Below are 19023 nucleotides of genomic sequence, written 5' to 3' on the forward strand. Positions count from 1 at the left end.
CACTGTACTCAAAGAATTATCTGTATGCAGGATACTCAGAGAATATATATCCTATCGTGTCACAACATATTGAGGAACGAGAATGCTTTCCTCCAGAACTAAAGCGTGGTCGGGGGAGACCGAAGAAATCAAGATGGCAATCTTGGTTGGAGCTATCTAGGATGAGAGGACACAAACCCAGGAAGAAACACAGGGCACGGAGATGCTCAAACTGGAAGGAAACTGGCCATACGAAACCACAATGTACACAACCAGTTGACTAGTTGTCCAGCTGGAAAACCTTCCAGACGACTTATTTGTAAGTCGTCCAGTTGGAAAACCTACCAGACGACTTAATTATAAGTCGTCCAAGCCTTCCAGACAACTTATTTCTTCCTTCAATTGTATTTTATTTTTAGACTACCTTCTACTAAGTCGTCCAGTTTATTTTATTTTTAGAAGTCCAGTGTAAGTCGTCCAGTGTATTTTATTTTTAGAAGTCCAGTGTAAGTCGTCCAGTTGGAAAACCTTCCAGACGACTTATAATAAGTTGTCCAAACCTTCTAGACGACTTATTTGTAAGTCGTCCAGTTGGAAAACCTTCCAGACGACTTATAATAAGTCGTCCAAACCTTCTAGACGACTTATTTGTAAGTCGTCCAGTTGGAAAATCTTCCAGACGACTTATTTCTTCCAGACAACTTATATATTTACAAATCTATACAAAGACAAGTTGAAATACAAATACTTCGCTCGTTAAAAAATCATGTTCAAATACAAAGACATGTTCAAATACAAAGACAAGTTCAAAAATCATACATGCCCACGAACTTATCACCATCCACATTTTCTTTCAGATGCTGATCAACAAGCTCCTTCCATATATCCACCGCCATATTATCCCTCATTTTCTTCGCGTTGCACCTAGCAAAGTCTTTAGGGTCAAAGGAGACCCCGAGAGCATGACATTCAATGTACTTTACAGCGTACACGCCACAATCACCATTGTTGGCCGTGGGTACACCTTTCAGCGGTCTCTCATATGTGTATGGCTCCAACCCGTATTTGACCCGTATTTCGTCGGTGGCTGCGCACTCAACAAGCAGATAAGGGACCATCTGGAGAAAAGGATCCATTATCGCATCCCATGCGTCTGGTACACTAGATGAAGGTATGCTGTCGCAGACGACTATGTGCCTCTTAGGGATCGATATCCAAATAGCAACCCAATGATGGTCGTTCAAGTTCACTGGCGCATAGATATCATCAATGTCCTCCCCCCCACTTCTTGTTTGATTGGCAAAATGAAGGTATTGATCCGTCATAAAAATTCGACGCCCCACCAGGTAGAACTCTTCCTAAACCTTTGTGATCAGGTTCCGATGTTTTGAAGAGCTGATACTGCTCTCTCCAAGACTGGGAAAAGTTGTGATCCAGGAAGCACATTCGCTCGCTCCTGAAAGCTTGTGGGTTCTCCTGATACCTCTGCCTTAGCACATTAGTCCAAGCATCTATATGCTGCATATTAAATATAACAAGTTAGAAGTTACCAGACGACTTAAATATAAGTCGTCTACGTGGTCGTCCAAGTAGACGACTTTCCAGACGATTTATCTTTAAGTCGTCTGGAAAGTAGTCTACTTGGACGACTTTGTAGACGGCTTAAATCGTGTGCAGAAGACTTACGCAGTCTTCCAGCCATCCTCTGGCTGTCCGGAGGAAGTGGTACCACCTTGTTGGTGATGTACGTGGTTTGTCCTCGGTCTTAGTTAAATAATGACTGCAAACAAAAAAGCAATCAGTTTTGGACGACTAAATCAAGCTATTATGGGTAAAGCAATCACTTACGGATCAGTTTTCAACCAATCAGCGAGTTCCTTCAACTTATCTTTGTTTACTGGCGGAAATGGATTATAGGCTGCCACTTTATCTTTTTTTTTCTCTGCCGTATAAGGAGATCTCACAGTGGGAGCAGGTTTCTTCGCTCGTTTACTCTTTGCACGCTTGTCCAATACAACCAGGCTCGGTTCTGAAACTGGATCGCTTGGCTCGGTGGAAGCGAGGCTCGGTTGTTGATCGGTGGAAGCGAGGCTCGGTTGGTGATCGGTGGAAGTGACAGCAACAATCTCTTTGGAGGTGACACCATCTGCTTTATCCTCCGGCAAGATCTTATTTACCGAGTTCGCCTCGGTTGCTGTATCCTCCGGCAACCATCTCTGCAATAAAAGTTGCACACAAGTTAACCCTGGACGACTTAAATAAAAGTTGTCTGGACGACTAGTTGACCGTGGACGACTTAAAATTAAGTCTTCTGTGGTCAACTAGTCGTCCAGACAACTTACGTTTAAGTCGTCCAGGGTCAACTAGTCGTCCAGACAACTTTTACAGTCGTCTGGACAACTAGTTAACCCTGGATTTGATACTAACCTCTTTGATTTGAGGAGGCTGTTTCTTTTGAGGAGGAGGAGGCTGCTGCTGTTTCTTTTGAGGAGGAGGAGGCTGTTGTTTGGTTTGATGAGGAGGAGGCTGGTTACTAACCACGGTTTCATTGGCATGAGGGGTAGCCTGTTTGTTTCTACCCCCAGTTTCTTTGGCAAGAGGGGTAGGCTGTTTATCTTGAGGGGTAGCCTGATTGGTTAGAGGTGGAGGGGTAGCCTGATTGGTGACACCAACCTTCTTCTCCACAGCTTCCAATCTATCGGACAACTTCCTAAACTCCCTCATGCACTTATTAAACCCTTTTTCATGCAGTCAGCTACGCCCTTGAACATAATTTCCAACTCCTCTCTGGTCACCCCTCTAGCCTCTTCTCTAGCCTCTTCACTAGCCACTTTAGGAGCCTCTTTACGAGCTTTCTTCCGAGGTCTTGGATTGTCTTCCTCCTCCTCCTCCTCCTCCTCCAACACAACCATCTCTTTGGCCTTCTTCGATGGAGTCACAACCTTAGGTTTTGTATTGACCTTAGTACCAGTGACTTCTCAGCAATCCATGGTCCACTTCCACGGTCTCCGCTCATACATGACTTTAATGATGTTCTCCGCGGGCAGGTCCTCAACCTCAGAGTCCCATTTTGGCCACATTTCACTAATGTCCTTCTCAACAAAGTTGATCACGCGGGTCTGCAGTAAATAGAAGAATCGAGTTAGATATTTGAAAAAAAATACTAAATAGACGACTTAATTATAAGTCGTCTACTAAGTCGTCCAGCTGGAAGACCTTCCAGACGACTTATAATAAGTCGTCTAATAAGTCGTCCAGATGGAATACTTTCCAGACGACTTAATTAAGTTGTCCGATAAGTCGTCTGCGCAGTCTTTTGGATTGAAGTAAATACCTGACTCAAGATAGCAGCTTTCATTGATCTGCGGCCTCTGCTGCCCTCGTAAGCCAGTATCGGTGGAGACGGACTGTCTGCTCTGGGACCACCAATACTAGCACCCAATTCCGGCATAGCTGTGTACGTCCAGACCTGAAGAACTTGTATAAACGCATCCACGGTGTAACAGCCAGCAATTTCTTTGTTCCACAAAGAGTCCATCAGCACCTTAAACGCGACTCTCCCCCATGGATAATTCTCAAATTATTCTAAATCCATCACTAGCCTTGCCAGAGTAGATCGTGTAGCGGTTGAAAACTTTCTCCCTTCAATGAATCCAGTGAAGATGGAGAGGTACGCGAGCCGCTTGCGATCTTCCCTGGACCAATCCCCGCATCTCTTCAGTGCTGCTATTATCTGATCAGTAGTTGGCCCAGCTTCCAGATGAACTCCCAGCATCCCCCAGAAAGAAACCATCTCTGGGGTAACGTCACATTTTGGTGTCTCAAGGTCCTCGATGTACTCGCAGTTTAGACCAGTGAGGTTTTTAAACTCTAACAGTGAAAACCTCAAAGGTTCTGGACCAATGAGAGACCACATCTCATACTTCTTCTTAATGTCCAGCTTGAAACTGAGCATGTAGTGAACCAGCCTTGAAGCCCAACCAAATCCCTGCTCCTTGAACTTGATGAAAACTCCCAAACTCGACTCCTTGAGCTCTTCAAATTCGTCATCAGTAAGAGCTTTCCTAAGAGCAGTATGCAACTTGCTGTTATCCGTATGATACGAAATGCTATTGTGGGCTTCTGGCTCTTCCCCTGATGTGTATAACCTACGGGGGAGTTCTGGAATATCCATCCTTTTTGTCTGCAAAATAATCAAAGACAACAATATAAGTCCAGACGACTTAGTAGACGACTTAAATTTAAGTCGTCTGGAAAGTCTTCCAAATGGACGACTTATATTTAAGTCATCTACTAAGTCGTCCAGTTGGAAGACTTTACAGACGACTTAAATTACTTACAAGTCTTCCAGTCGCAGAAGGAGTTGGAGTACTCGTCATTGCGGTTATAGATCTGAAAAAATAAACGTGAAACGGTGAGAATGAGTAAATTGATAGAGACAACGTTTTATGTTCATCTTTTTCTCGAGATTGATGACTTAGCGGCGTTAGGGTTTACAGAGAAACAGCGCTAAGGTTTACAGAGAAGAAGCGGCGGCGCTAGGGTTTAGAAGAAGCGGCGGCGCTAGTGTTTAGAGGAAGCGGCGGTGAGAACGTTGGTGACCACGGTGGCGAGGGCGACGGTTTGTTCGGAAATAGTGGAAGCGGCGGCGCTAGGGTTTAGAGGAATCGGCGGCGCTAGGCTTTAGAGGAATCGGCGGCGCTAGGGTTAGAAGAAGCTGCGGCGACAACGGTGAGAATGAAGTGAGATAGATAGCTGACGTTGAGAACGATGGTTTGTTCGGAAATCGTGGGAATTCGAAATCGCCTTTGAGAGAAAACTGTTAGGGTTTATGAATTTCGCGAAAAATGAAACAAAAAAAATAAAAATCACCTTATATATTGGGTAAATAATCCGGTTAGCTTTAAAAGTACATTGGCAAACTTTAAGGTTTGGTCCGGTTTAGACGATTTATTCTGGCTGATAATGTACAACAGACGACTTAATATTTAGTCGTCTGTTTTCAGACGACAAAAAATTAAGTCGTCCTAGACCCTAAAATGAACCCCTAAACTAAAATGACTAGATTAACTAACTAACCACGTTATAAAATCAAATTATACTTAAATAGTGTTTACTATACACAGAAATGAACACGCATAAGTAATTTTAAAAAATTTCAAAAACGGTTTTAATGCTTTCCAAAATCTAACCCTAAGAACACATACAATACTACAACATATGTTGATGAAACATAAACTAAAGAATATCATGACTCACTACTTTCACTCATCTATGCTGAAAACAATTGAAATTTGTTATATCTTAATTTATACCTCCTAAGACATATGTTAATTACATAATTCTCATTTTTCACTTATCAAAATATTTTTTACAAAATTTTTAAATTATGTTTAAGACTAACTGTCCAGACGACTTTCAGTTAAGTCGTCTGGACGACTTAGTTTCAATTCGTCTAAACAGACGACTTGCGAGGGGTAGAAACGTAAAAAAAATTCTGTTTTTTTGTTTGGTCACAAGGGGATAGTTGTAATTTCAATAGCCTTTTAGGTTACTTTTGCCTTTGACCCAAATTGGGGTATTGTTTTGGGTTTGACTCCAAGTTTTGAGTCACACTTGGCAATTCTCCCATATAAGAATTATGTCAAAATCTTAATTTACAAATAAATATTTTATGATGATAATTTACCATAAACAAATTGTATGTTAAAATATATATTTTAAATGATTTTGAATAGTTAGATGTTAAATTCACATAGTTTAGTAGACTCTACTAAACCTAAAATAATCATATACACTACTAGACTTCAAATAAAGCCTCATAATCCAAAAACTAATTTCACTTACTAATCAAAAACTTTTAACGAGTCTCTTTATTAATTTTTAATTTATATTCTTCAAAATATTAATATTTAGAATTTCTAACTTATTAATTTTTGATTAGATATTTTTTTCAATTTAGATAATTATGGTGTAGAATTCATTTAATTTTTACTTACTAAGTAGGAATTTGTTTTTGTTTTTTTTTTTGTAACTGACTAAGTAGGAATTTTCTTTAGTTTCAGACCTTACAAAGTTAAAATCGTAAAAATAGATTCTTAGGTTGACAAAAAAAAAAAAGATTCAAATTTTTTTAGAAACGGGAGAGGGTGATTATAATTTATTACCCTTTTAGATTACTTTTTTCATTTAATTGAATAAGAAGTTTTTTTTTTTACTAGCCTTTTGTCATTTTTTTTGTTTTTTGATTTTATGTTATTTTTGGCAAATTCCTCTAGTTTTTGTAAGTATTTCAAAAATCTTGCATAATGAAATTTTCGTTGGAATTAATATTTCTTGTTTTTAAATTTTAACTACGTATTTTTGAAAAAAAATATCATTTCATGGTCTTGTTATCACTTTTCTGTCTTTGAGAACGATGACACATTGATTTGGTTCTTGACTAAGTTTTGTTAAGAACTAATTCCTGGAAATTTCAGGAAATGTATAAAGAAAGGAACCTTATTTATTTCAAGTGTCAGTGTCCACCCATAAATCACATCTTTCGTTGTTCAGTGTTTCTCCATCTGAAAGATTAAAGAAAGACAGAAACTTCAAGTGTCAGTATTCTGTTTCTAAATCTAAACGTCCTTTTGCAATAAAGGCAATAAGAAAATTAAAAAGGTTACAAATTTGAAATGTGAGGAAAAGCAATATATTCTCTGTTAGATGTATGGATGTACTGCAAAGAACATATCCTAAAACAACTAATATTATTCAAACCCTTTACCAAAAAAAAAACAACTAATATTATTCTTTAGACTTACCGTAATTGGAAATTTTAATGTTGGCGACGACCCACAAACCACAATGCGTTTCCTACACATGGAAAGGCTGACAAATTGTGAAAGGTCACTTCAATTTGAGGAATAAAATATTCATTACCTCTATCATCACCCTCTTTCTCAATACCGGTCCAAACATTGTCAACTTTTCTTAGGACCTTAGACCATGATTAACCCCGGTCTCTTAGCTGGGATTCTTAGTTTCAACTAAGAGGCGGTTATTAGTTTTTTTTAGATTTTAACTAAAAAAAGTTAAGAATCGTCTCTTAAATAAAAGATATAAGAATCGTCTCTTAAGCGAAAAATGTAAAAAAAAGTGTCAAATCATGAGTTAAAAAATCCGGCTAAAAGACCGGGGTTAATCATGTCCTTAGTCAAAATAGAGAGATTGTATGCTAATATAAGAAAATAATAAACAAAAAATACGCAATATAATTTTTTTTACAGCCACTTATCCCCTATATATTAATCATGGAGCATTACAACATGTTTTCGTAGCTACGTGTCATCACGAGAACGATTCTTAGAATTGTTAGAAAAATAAATTGGTCCATATAAACATATACTATATTTTTTATTAAATTAACTATCAAATTAATTAGTAGTGTACAAAATAATATTTTTTATTTCCTTAAATAAAAGTTACGGAATTGCCTAATATGATTAACATATATATGACAATTAATGATTATGAATAATAAATATTTGATAACAATTTTTCTAACCTCTCTATTTTTTTGTTTAATTTTATACTATTAAAAGAAATTAAACAATCACATTAAGCATATAATGAAAAAAAATTAGATTTTTTCTTATGTGTTATATTTTGAATTTTTAAAAACGACTATAAATTACTAAAAATGGTAAAAGTCTCACACTGAAAATTTTGTGATCAATTGCATAATTTTTTTTTTGTTCAAGCAAGATACATATGATCATATATCGTAGGAGTGGACGTTCGAGTTCATATCGGGTATTTCAGTATGAAAGTATATAACTCGTTCGGGTATTTCTACATTTCGAATCGGATTCGAGTATTTTATGTTCGGATTCAGATATTTTGAGTCGGGTTCGGATATTTAAATTTTGAAGAAAAAATAAATCAATTATTCATTGTTTAAGTATTTGTATTTAAATCAATTATTCATTGTTTAAGTTTTTGTATTTAAAATATATTTTAACTTAACTGGTTTTCTATTTTTAAAAGATTAAACTATTAATAGGTTTGAAGATAAAACTTTAAAAATAGAAAGACACAAATTTAGTTGTTGTTTTAAAATTTTAGATGCAACTTTTGTTAATGCAAAAGACAAGAGCTTGAGTGAGTAGAAAATGATTGTGTTCATAATTATATGTATATTATCTAATTTTGAGCAATAAGCATCATTAATATAAATATTTTGAATAAAATGAGAGAAGTAAACTAAAAATATAGGGTTAAGTATACTTATGTTTGGTTATCTTCGGATATCCATTCGGGTTTTGATATTACCCGTTCAGATTCAAATATTACCCGAACTGGTGAAATAGATAATTTGTTTTGTTTTTCTAGAATTAGATAATTTTTAGACCGAGCTGGTGAATATATACTAGACATACATTTATATTTTGAGTATACACTTATATTCTATAACAGCTTGATATATTAGATTTGAACACTAACCTGTTAATATAGTTTGCCGGTGACTTTTTTCAAAATTTTGATTTTTAGATATGTATATGGAGTGAAACTAATTTACAGATGTCCATTTTTTTAATTGACACTTATGTATATGGAGTGTCCATTTTTTTAATTGACACTTATGTATATGGAGTGAAACTAATTTACAAATGTCCATTTTCCCAAGACAGCTTATTCAAATATTCTTTTTCCTCTTCGAAATTGTTTCTGTACAACATTAATATATCATAAAGATACATACCGTTAGCATAGTTCTCATCTGCGGATTGGCGAAGATGGTTGAGTCATTTGATAGATTTGTAGTGGAAAAGGTACTGATATAACCCCTCAATGTAATGAACCTCTGGATTGTCGTTATCCAAACATTAGTTCGTTAACTGAATGTGTTGATTTGTCATCCTGAGTAGCTCCGCTGCAATATCGTAGGCTAAGGTTTTTGAAATAGACCAAAGAATTTCCGTCAGAACTGTCAGTGCTTTCATATGTGTTATAACTGTTTACCGAAGTATCTGATACCATCTTATTTGTTTGTTTTTGGTTTTTGAATGTAGTGGAAAAATATGTTTTCTTGTGAGTATTTCTCTTTGGTTAAGATATAATATAGAACTTTTTTAGATAGTAGTTAGCCGGTTACTGTTATATTAATAACTATAGTTGGTTTTTTTTATGTTACATTTGATGTTTTTTTTAAATTTTATGGTACAATATAATGAAAAATCATGTCACCGAATTTATTGTTCTTGAATTAATTATGTTGAATTATTCACTAATAAATAATAATTTATTTTGAGTTGTTTTTTTTGGATGTCAAATATTGTTTGACTCACATTTCTTGTAGCCTGCGATTTTTGAAAAAATATTTCAGATGATTTATGTATTTCGTATTTCTTTTCATAACTGAATGCAGATGTTATATTTTAAATATCATTCATTATCGTCTTTATATTTTCTCCATGCAAATTTATCATATTTAGGTCAGCCGAAAGTTGTATCGTACTTTGTTTTGAAGTGGCTTAGGTCAAAGAGTTTCCGTAATAAACTTCAATATCTATGGTCAAGTGTGATGTATTTTGAATAAGAATCAGTTTATGAGTTTTTTTGAAAAAAATTGTTATCCAACGAAACCGAAATTTTAGTCTTTCAAAAGTTTCACTTTATTGTTTTTGTATGCGAGTCTGATGATATGTGTAAGTTCTGTTTGTTTTGTTTTTATTTTTAAACATTTTGCATTCCGTTTCACATTACACATTTTGTGAAACAGAGAGTATATTATATAAACACACATGTCATAGATTCATGTTTCACAATACATGTTGATTCTTGTAATCTGTGTTTCAGATTGTTCTGTGGGATAGACGAAGTCTACTATATTTTTCTTGGGAGGTTAAGCAATCTCTGCACGTTGAACCGCCAGTACGGACTCACGGAGAAGAACACAAGCGAGGCCTTGTTTGTGATCGAAGTTTATTGAACACTCCGTGATCGTGGTCCCTACCCTGCAGATCAAGTCATTAGATGTCTCGAAGGAAGCTTCGCCTTCGTCGTCTACGATACTCAAACCTTCTCTGTTTTCTCAGCTTTGAGCTCTGATGGAGGAGAGTCTTTACTGGAGAATACTCGGCGACGGGTCTGCTGTGATGTCTGATGATGGTCAGATCATAAAGCAAAAGATGTGCTAAATCATTTGCTCCTTTCCTTACTGGTTAGGCAAAGACACAAGAAACAACATTTGAGAGAGAGACATATGATTTATGAAGTGTTTAATGTTGTTGTGTCATTTTTTTGCAGGGAGTATGTATCATAGTGAGATAGGGCTTACGAGTTTTGAACATCCCGAGAACAACATAAAGGCAATGCCGATGATTGACAGTGAAGGTGTGATATGTGGAGCTAACTTTCAAGTGGATGCCTGTACTAAGATTAATGCCAAACTGAAGCTAACTGGGCTCTCGCTAATACCCGTTGATTTCTTCTTCTAATTGGTTCAATCCTCTGAGTCGTTCTTTTGTCTTGATACATTTTATTTTTACATACTTCTTTGTGTAAATAGACATCAATAAAGATACAAAAGCACTTTATATTGCAAAATAATGAACTTTTTACTCACTGAAATTGTCAATTCCATAAAAACAGAAGAACACATTTTGATCCATAAGAGGGAGAGAAGAAAACAAAACAAGGAACAGTAGAGACAAAAATAACAAAGACTTGATCGACCTTTATCATTCATCATCCTTCCACATGTCTGCAAACTCATCAGGTTCTAATGGGTTGGAGAGGTCATGCATCTTTCTTCTCGTTTTTGCCTTTATTTTATTTGCAAAATTTCCAGCTTTATTCCTTTTCTCCAATGCTCGTATCTGAAGAACAAAATTGAAAACAATTAGAAACTTTCATATGATTAAAAGGAGTCCATCAGCAAAATGGCGAGAGAAGCCAGTACCTGGTTTGGAGATACGTAGAATGGGTTCTCGCAAAGGGTCGGACCTCCAACTACCTCCAAAAGATTTTTTTTTTTTTGCCTCCAAAGATCTTAATCGGATTTAAACAGAACCTTTGACCAACCAGTCAACAAAATTATATTTCAATCAAAACCAATTAATCAAAATTATAAATGTTCTTGTTACTAATAGTTATATAGTCAGACCTCGACAAGAGTCATTTTATCAAGACCACCCCTTGCAACCTTGTCTTCCTCATGAGGTACCCATATCTACAATGAGGATGGATCTCATCTTGATGTTTAATTCAGGTTGTGATCCCATATAGTCTCTTCCTTCCTCTTCAATGCTCTTGTAAAACTTGAAAATGTCATCAGCGTATTCGACAACAGCAAGTTTGTTACCAGCATCAAGAGCATCAATGTTTTCATTCACAACATCTTTGAGTCCACCACTTGCAGCATACTAATAGAGGGTTGCTGTGAAATTTCCTCTTTTGGTAACATGTTGTTTGCATTCTTCAGGGCTGATGATAACAACAACCTCTGCCTTCCTCGCAATATCCTGAGGATATATGATACATTTTTAATTTTTAATTTAAAAAAAAAATTAGTTGCAAGCAAATGTGTGATTATAAATACACAAGAAAGAGAATAATAACCTTTCTGGTTGGAATGTTGACGAGATTACCAAAGTCTCCAATAACCTTTCCGTTTTGTCTTACTAACTTCGCATAAATCCATGAGACAAACTAACTAATCAATTATGTAACCACACACACAAACTTTGTAAACTCATAGATCAGACCCAATCAAAAACTTGTAAACTTGTTTAAAATTCGAAACTAAAACCGAGAACCCACCCATATAATCAAGAAAACATTAAGAACATACAACAAGTTAAAAACCTGCAATTCCTCTAGGATCAGAGACTTTTGATCCCATTGATGAAGATTCTTCCTTTTCTTTTATGTCAAGTAATGCTCCTCCTCCGATACTCGTTAATGAAAAGAAATCCCAGAGACGATTGCTTCCCCTCCCGGCTTTAACAGACGTCACTATCTCTCTCTTATCACTCTTTATATTCCAAAGTTTCTTGTTCTCTTTGATGGTTGATCATACCTGCCATAACACATTTATACTCAAGAGCTTGAAGCTGTTACCTTTGATGATTTAATTGAGAGATAATGGGATGAGTAGTGGGTTCGAAGTAAATGATGAGATTAAAGGAGATGTAATACGGAATCGGATGACGTTACAGAGGAGGTGGTCAATATTTTCAGGAGACGAAGAGTGAGGGAGGAGGAGCTGAGTGTGTGGTTGCAGTAGATAAAAACCCTAAAAAAGATGGGCCAGTTATGAAGATTTAGTGGAAGAGCCCACCAAACAAAGAAGCAAAAAGAACCCAAAAAAAAAATAGTTTGATTAACTTATGTAAAAAAGAGGACAGGTGGCATTTGACATAATGATAAAACATCCATTGTCAACTGCTTTATTTTTAATTGATTCAGAGTACTTCTCGGTGAATGCATATATACATTCATTACGTTTGTACATGGGTTGATAACATCCATTGTCAACTGCTTTATTTTTAATTGTTTCAGAGTACTTCTCGGTGAATGCATATATACATTCATTACGTTTGTACATGGGTTGATGAGTGCTATGATATTGCCTTAGGGTATGGATGGTTTACACGTATCAGTTGTGGGTGCGGGAGTTTACGATACATATAATTTTGGTTTTAGGTGTATTAAGTAATCATACGACTGATACATCAATCAAAAACACATCAGTAAAAATTAAATGTATTTACGGGATACTTATGAACAAGTTTTGTAAACCAGTTTTGTAAAGTGGTTACAATATTATTTCAATATGTACAAACATTTTTTAATTTACTTTATTATTATAATCTATTGTTGTAAATATTATAAGTTCATATTTCATATTTTCTTATATATGGACTAACTATTATTTGGATTTTTAATTGTACAATAAATTATTTTAATTATATTGAGTTTGCAAGTTTTAAATTATTGTAATCCAATTTTGATTAGTTAATTAATTTGGCTGACTTGTACTTAATACCATTTCTAAAATGATGGTAACAATACTTTTGTGAATATTTCACATATAAATATGCATTTATTACCATCTAGTCATGATTTAGTTTATATCTAATATTGTTTGTTACTATTTTTTCGATACCTACAACGATATGCTTTTTTTGAAAAAGTTTTATAGCAATATAGTGTTTTTTTATTTTTTTTATTTGAACAAATGTTTTATAATGATATATTGTTACCATATAACATTCTTAAACCTGTAATTTAATATTTATAAAATTAGACTCATTTCATTTGAAAATCACTCCATGTAAACGTTGAATAGTTTGGACTTATTTAATTTTTAAATTTAATAAATTTGCTCATTTAAATCTGCATAATTATGTTATTTTGTTTAAATTTGTGTAAAAGCATTTGAAATATCTTCAGTAAAATTCCAAAATTTATTTATATATTTTTAAATTACATTGGAAGTGTGTTTTTATTAAAAAAAAGTTTAACTTATTTGTTTTTAAATAACTTTTGGAAATATAATTATGTTTTTAAAGATGATAATTAATGAGTTAGATGAAAAGGAAATGTGAATACATGCAGTGAGTCCCATGAATATTTTGACATTTAATTATATCTTTAATGAGCATGTTTAAAAAGGGAATTGCATAACTTTGTAAATAAATTCAAAAACAATGACAAAATCATTTCATGGATTCTTCTTTAATAGTATAAATTTGAAATAGCCTTTTAAAAAACATGATTAAATAATGGTTATATAGCCACTATTATTCTGTAAAAAAACTGTGATTAGGATAGCCACGAAAGTGTCGTGGTAAAAATATATATGACAGAATAATCACGGTTATCCACAATTTTTCTAGTCACAAAACTATAGCCACATATTCTTTTAACTAGGTGTTTGCCCGCAACTTTGCGGGTAATTATATTATATAAAGAAATATATATTATCTTTACACGGTTATAATTTTTGAATAATAATTAGAAATTTAAAGTTTTAATTTTTAATTTTAAATATTTGGATAATCAAAATTTTCAGTATATATTTTTAAAATATATGTGAGATTAAAAATAGTTCAAAAACATAAACTTTAGTCATTAAAAAACTTTATCTTACAGAAAATAATATTATAATTAATTCGGATAATTTGTTGTAGAATTACTTTATATTTTAGTGTTACGCATAAAAACCGAAAATACTCTAGGTCTCAAGAGAGAGAGAAAAATAGTGTGTTTTTTTTTGTGGAACTCCAATATGACCAATACAATGATCAGAGGTTTTTATCATGAAAGATATTTTGTAAACGGTTTTGTGTGGGATTTAAAAACATAAAAGTTATAATAGTTCTTTACCTACAAATATAATTCGTTTATATAACAATACATAACCATTAAATTTTTTTCTATAAAAATGCTAAAGTAATTTATTTAATTATATATAAATAATTGATAAAAATAAAGAAATTGATAAAACATATATATTCTTTCCCAAATTCTATAATTAGTCACCATAAATCATTATTTGTAATATCATTTGTGTTATTTGGTAATTTGTATTAATTATTTCTAGAGTTACCTTTTATTTTTAGATCTGATTAAAATAATAACTAATAAATGTTAACAACCAAACAAATTATAACTATTTTTAAAAACTTAACCTATTAAAGACACATTATCAAAAGTCAATTAAGTGGCTTCTCAATTAATATATAGTAATAATTATCTCTTTAAAACTAAAGATAAATTTGGTTAAGGTAAACATAAAAACATGTATTAGGAAAATGGTAGTTTAAGCGATTTTTCTCATAATTTGTTCTAAATCACACTTTAAATCACATTTTCTCACTCATTTTTTTTTAATTTAGTGTTTAACATAAAATTTAAATGGGTTAAGCAAACAAATTTTTCCTTAAATTATCTCTGATCATCACACTATTTTATCAAACACTAACTCATTCAATCAAATGTTTTTAATTAAAACTAATGATAGTTTAAATATCTTTTAAAATTATTATTTTATTTTAAATTAAATTAAAACATAACTATATTAATTAAATCTGATTAACTAATAAGAAAAAAAATAATATTTCAATTTTTAAATAACCAAATGTCGTTATTTTAGGCATATATACTTAATATTAATGTGAGATCCAATATTATATGAAATAAATTGTTTTTATTTGTATAAATTTTGTTAAAATTTTATTATCGTACATTTTAAAAGTTTATTATAGCGTAAAAAATACATCACATTAATTTTTAAATAATTTTTTTTTACTTTCAATTTACATTATATTTTCCATCTTTGACTTTAACAACTGTAGAGATGGTTTTTTTATTGAACTTCCTTACTAAATTTATCTTAACATTTTAAAACACACCTAAAACTAATTAGTTCACATTTATGGTAACACAAAAAAATACATGTACTTCGACAAACAAATAAAAATTAAATACATAAAAATAGGAAAATACCAAGAACACAACAAACATATTTTATTATTCTTCCATCTTGTTCTTTTATTTATGTCTGCTTTTTTTCCTATTAAAAATAAACAATCTAATTTTATTATAATCCAAACTATATGAATTATATTAATAGAATATTAACTCTAGAAAAATCAAATCATGTGAAAAATACTTTGATTAATATAATTAAATGACTTACCATATAATAAATTAAATGAATTACCAAAGAATATAATTTTAAATGACTTACCATATAATAATGTTAATTCATCTGTTTATATTAATAGATGAATTAAATAAAAAATTTCTTGATTAATATACGTTTAAATAACTTACCATATAATTTTTATGTTTTAAAATATAAAAATATTTTAATCATTTCTAAAAGTGATAACGCATATATGATATCACATTGTCATTGGAAAATGATTAAATTTTTTTAGAATTATATATTTGACTGTTTTGCATTCATTTGACACATTTTATACTATATATATAGTGAATGAGTGAATTTAATTAATATTATTAAGTTTAGATTAATTAGTTTTCTAAAATATATGCTTTATTTTATTCACTACTAATATAAACATAATAAAAACCGTTTTTATAATTGTTTCTATAGTATCATATGTATTTATATGTATCTTATCAATTTATATAATGTAATCTAGATAATTAATTCTTTCTATAAACCAATTATGTTAATTCATCTATATTTAAGATGTTTTGTATGTTTGGACACATAGATTATATTAGGTAATTTTATGAATAGTTTCCTTTTAAAAACTTTAATTAAATAAATGAAACATGAAAAACCATCAACCAATCAAATTAGGAGGATTAATTGGAGATCTCTTCTATGACACGTCAGCATAAATCACTAAAGTGACTTCTCAATTAATATATAGGAGGATGGCGGATGTTTTCCGCTTGGCTATGATTTTTAGTTTTATAGCCACGATGCTAACGTGGCAATATCAAATATTTCTAGTAGTGATAAATTATAAAACTAAATTTAAATAGTTACATAACCAAAATTAGAAAAGTGAATTTAAATATTTTAAAAAAATTCTAACAAATTTTATAAGATGTTTTATCTTTTAAAATAATTAACTAATTTCATTATTATAAAGAAAATCATATTATAAACTAATATTAATTTTGCTTTACTTATAAAAGGGAAAGAAAATACTTATTTTATTATTATTTAGTAATTAAATAATTAATTTTAAAAATACAAATAAATAATAGTTTATAATTTTACTTTTAAAATATAATAAAGTGAAAATGACCTTTTAATATAGTATTTAATTGTAAAATTTAAATATTCAAAAATAAACATATAAACTATAAAATATTTGTGGAAGCATTGTAATTAAGGTTTAAATGCTTCTACACCCACGTCTGAGGTTCAAATCTCAAACTATGCAATTTCTTGCATATTGCACATTATAGGAGGTCCGAGTTTCAATTCCTGAAAAAGCGATTTATCAAACAATTACGGAGACTACGGAAAAAAGACTTACAAAGAATCTTCAGCTCGGTGCAAGCAAATCTGATTAGGCGTAGATCTTCACAAGGCAGATAGTATTGTCGGTTGTCGAATCGTCTTTGTAATCTTTCTCATAATTATAATATCATAATAAATCAGCGTTAAAAAAACTATAAAATATTTAGATTATTTTCTTTTAAAAATTTAAAAACATAACTATATAAATACTTTAAAAATTATTTTATTCTTTAATTATAAACTACATTTTGGGGTTCGAGGATTAGTTTAGTATTAATAAAAATTAATAGTATAATAAGTGAAAAGTATAGGTCTTTAAACACAAATTAATATTTTTTTTTAATGAATGTTAAATTTATTCAACTCAAAAAAAATTGTTTTTACATGGTAGTGCAACTTTATTGTAATGTCCTAAAAGAATATGGAATTAAAAAATTCGATGAGTCTTTCACTATGAAAAAGCTCTTGTGCTAAACCAGAGGCGTAAACCTTCCTCGTAGCAAGTCTCCCATAAGCCTTATTGAACTCAGCCTATTAGGGACTGTTTTTCGATATTTCTAATAAGTATTTCCTGTGTGGAGTGTGGCGTGGAAAGTGGCTCTCCATGTCTTCTGCAATTTCTTTCCCTCCATAAACTATGGAAAGTGATTTGAAACAAGCACATGATGATGAACAGTGTAATCTTGTCAAAAGTGAGGTCACAAATCTATTATCAATATGACCTAATTAGCCAATTTATTTTCAGTTTTCTACTGCACATGAGAAAAAAAATTCTACGCCATATGAGAAACTTGATTTTGTAGAGTTTAAATTTTGTAGAGCTTGACTTTATTTTGAAAATAGAACTTTTAAAGTCCAGAACCTCGACGCAGTTAGGAGGAACCTATGCTACACAAAACTAAGAGTATGGATCCCATCTGTTTATTTGAAAAAGATCTACTTCCACTCCAAGTGAAGCAAAAACAGTAGAAATATTAGAAGCAATTGCTAAGAGCCAATACTGAAGTGTTTGCAAACAAAGAGTCCTGAAGTCACCAAACCAAGAACCGAGAAGACTCCTTGTCTTGAACGACCAAACTCAGTCTAAGTCAGTGGTCTTCTGATTTCAGACAATACCTTACTGAACTGTTGGTTGAGGTGGTCGAGATCTCCATTATTCTCGATCACAACATCAGCCTTGCTTCTCTTCAAATCCAACGACATCTTCCTCGCTCAGTCCATCTCTCTCCATCAGTCTCTTGAGCTGAATTTCTTGACTGACCCACACAACGACAATGGGTTTCGTCCATTTATCCATCTTCACTTCGAACAGCAACGGGATGTCGACGACAATCACTTTAGCTCCTTTGGCCCATTGTTTCAGAATCTTCCCAAAAGATACCGGTTGATATGTATGGAGCCATCAGCCTATAGAGCGTGAAAGAGACAAGTTCAGGATCTCATCGCTAAAAAGGGAGTTGTCGAATCCTTTACTTACTTGTTGAGGAGTTGGCGCTTGGAATGGGAAGAGAAGACCATATGACCGAGTTTTGGCCGGTCCACTTCTCTACTAGGAAGAAGAATCTCCTCCCCAAAAGCTGCAACTACTCTTTTCCATCCACCGCTTCCTTTCTTCAACACATTCAAGGAAACGAAAGTGATGAAGAATCGAGAGAAGAAAGTCTGTTATGAATGTGAGTGAATCTTCTCATTAGTTAGCTAACCTACACCTCTAACTGTACAACAGAATGCTAACGTACACGGTTACTAAATTGCATCGACGACCTCTCTCTCCTGGAACAATAACTTGAGAAAGAAAAAAGAAAAAGAAAGAGAGGAGGATGTTTCTTACTCGAGCAACGACATCAGCGTCAACAACGGGAATGCCACTAGCCTTAAAGAGGTTGGAGACTGTACTCTTCCCAGACGCTATGCCTCCCGTTAGCCCTACGATTCTCATTCCCTCAAGAACCCCTTCTCAAATTGAAAACACCAAATACAAACCACTCAATCCGGTTCATATACGTTGACCAAATAATAAAATGAACCTTAAAAATACC

General features: G+C 32.6%; 2 pseudogenes; one reads left to right on the top strand and one right to left on the bottom strand.

Annotated features, from left to right (window-relative positions):
* Nucleotides 1–9712: 9712 nt before the first annotated feature.
* On the top strand, nt 9713–14753 carry LOC125585864 (annotated as a pseudogene).
* Nucleotides 14754–16733: 1980 nt separating this feature from the next.
* Nucleotides 16734–18975, bottom strand: LOC106396505 (annotated as a pseudogene).
* Between the last annotated feature and the right edge of the window lie 48 nt (nt 18976–19023).

Source organism: Brassica napus, chromosome C4 (genome assembly GCF_020379485.1).
Source record: "Brassica napus cultivar Da-Ae chromosome C4, Da-Ae, whole genome shotgun sequence".
Taxonomy (NCBI): Eukaryota; Viridiplantae; Streptophyta; class Magnoliopsida; order Brassicales; family Brassicaceae; genus Brassica; species Brassica napus.